Genomic DNA, 2,513 nt, shown 5'->3' on the forward strand with positions numbered 1-2,513 from the left:
TCAGAAAGCACAACAATTCAGAAAACATTATAACAAGTCAGAAAACACAATGACAAATCCGAAAACAAAATAACAAGTCAGAAAACACAACGACAAATCCGAAAACAAATTAACAAATCAGAAAACACAACGAGTAATCCCAAACCAATGGCGCTGTCTAAAACTATACCTACCTCTTCCGGTTTGTCTGATTTGTCGTTGTGTTTTCTGATTTGTTAATTTGTTTTCGGATTTGTCGTTGTGTTTTCTGACTTGTTAATTTGTTTTCGGATTTGTCATTGTGTTTTCTGACTTGTTCATTTGTTTTCGGATTTGTCCTTGTGTTTTCTGACTTGTTATTTTGTTTTCGAATTTGTCATTGTGTTTTCTGAGTTGTTATAATGTTTTCTGAATTGTTGTTGTGCTTTCTCTGTCAATCAACGTATACAGGAAGAACCAGCCGAAGAACAGCAGAGTCCTGGTAGAAAGTTCGGAGATGGTATTAAAGGAGCTCAGTTTAAATGTATTGTATGAACTGTCCTTACTCTGGAATAAAAAATACGGGGTGTATATTTACATTTAGTTAAAAGTGGCTGTAAATCACCAGCTCCAGTGGCGCAGATGGATAAACGCATATCCATGGCATTTTGACGCGATCGACCCGGGTTCGATCCCCACTTTTGCCTAACTTTTTTTCCCTCCCTTTTCAAATCTCGTATTAGTAATGGATTCTATTTACACTGATCGTGTCGAAAAGCCAATGACAAGCGCTTATCCATCTGCGCCACTGAAGCTTCTGATTTATAATCACTTTTAACTAAATATAAATATACACTCCGTATTTTTAATTCCATAGTAAGGGCAATTCATACAATACATTTAAACTGAGGTAATTTCTTATTTTGTTTTCAGAATTATGATTTGCTCTGCACTTCTCGGCCACCGTACAAATCACTTGCAATCTAATTTGCCAAATTTGAGTTGACAAGAATATTTATTGCTGACAGGTACTGAAAGGATAGATTTGATTTTATGGCCGATAATATGCATTCTTGTATTTTATTACTTGTTTTTCAGTTAAAAATATTTAAACCAAAAAATACTTAAAAGAAGATAAATTTAAATGAGAAGCAACACTGCATAGATATTAAAGGGGTCATATGATGCGATTTCAAGTTTTCCTTTCTCTTTGGAGTGTTACATGCTGTTCGTGAATAGATAAGATCCCTAAAGTTGCAAAGACTAAAGTCTCAAACCCAAAGAGATATTCTTATCAAACGTGAGTTTTGAGCAGTGTAGAGTAGCGCTTGTTGTTTGTCGTTTCTCCAAACATAAATGCAGACATGGTTTTATGTTTATGCTGCGCGATGCAACGCGTAAAAAAGACAGTATAAGTCATTATAATCCGTAATTATGTCCCCACTGGATGCAACAAATGCCTCTTTTATAATGGGTTTTAATGTTTTTGTCTCGTCGCTTCGGGACACGGCATCACAATATGGTAAGGGGCGTAACATTTCCGTCACACTCTTGAGGTATTCGGCCAATCACAATGCATTGGATAGCTGGCCAATCAGAGCACACCATGCTTTTCAGAAAAAAGCTTCAGAAAGGCGGGGCATAGAGGAGAAACAATAATGTACAGTATGTGGAAAATAATGTGTTTTTTTACTTTAAACCGCATAAACACATTTCATTACACCAAATACATAAAATAATGTTCTTTTTTTTAGCAATGTCATATGACCCCTTTAAGGCTTGAAAAGTGTATTTTTGTCTTACAGCAATGACACAAAATCTGTAGTGTTGCTTCATACATTTTTTAAGTGCTTCATAAATATTTCAAGTTCACAAATGTTTCAATGACTTTAGGTATTTTAACCATTGTAAAAACAAAACGAAAACAAAAAATAAAGAAACACAAAACAAAAAAAAAACTGTTTTTTTTTTTTACACTTTTTTTTTAATGTTTTCTTTTATGCAGTGTAATTATCTTCATTTTAGGAATTTTCTCAGCAATTATTGATTTATGCAATTAATTGTGATTGATTTGATTAATCAGCATATATTGTGATTCATTCAATAAAGAATTATATCCAGATGACAGTAACAAAAACTGGGGGGAAAAATGCAGAAAATTAATTTTCCAATCTTTCTGTCTATTAAAGGGATAGTTCACCCAAAAATGAAAATTTGATGTTTATCTGCTTACCCCCAGGGCATCCAAGATGTAGGTGACTTTGTTTCTTCATTAGAACACAAACGAAGATTTTTAACACAAACCATTGCTGTCTGTCAGTCTTATAATGGAGGTGAATGGGAATCACGGCTAAAACACAATAAAACTAAAAAAAAACATACACAAACAAAACCAAATTAAACCCTGCGGCTCGTGACGATACATTGATGTGTAAAGACACAAAACGATCGGTCTGTGCAAGAAACTGAACAGTATTTATATCGTTTTTTACCTCTGATTTTCACCGCAATGCCTGAACTGTCCTGAGCGCCTTCGCGTCTTCTTCTTCAGCCTG

The sequence above is a fragment of the Sinocyclocheilus anshuiensis genome, unplaced genomic scaffold (genome assembly GCF_001515605.1).
Source record: "Sinocyclocheilus anshuiensis isolate Anshui unplaced genomic scaffold, SAMN03320099.WGS_v1.1 scaffold185, whole genome shotgun sequence".
NCBI classification, from domain to species: Eukaryota; Metazoa; Chordata; class Actinopteri; order Cypriniformes; family Cyprinidae; genus Sinocyclocheilus; species Sinocyclocheilus anshuiensis.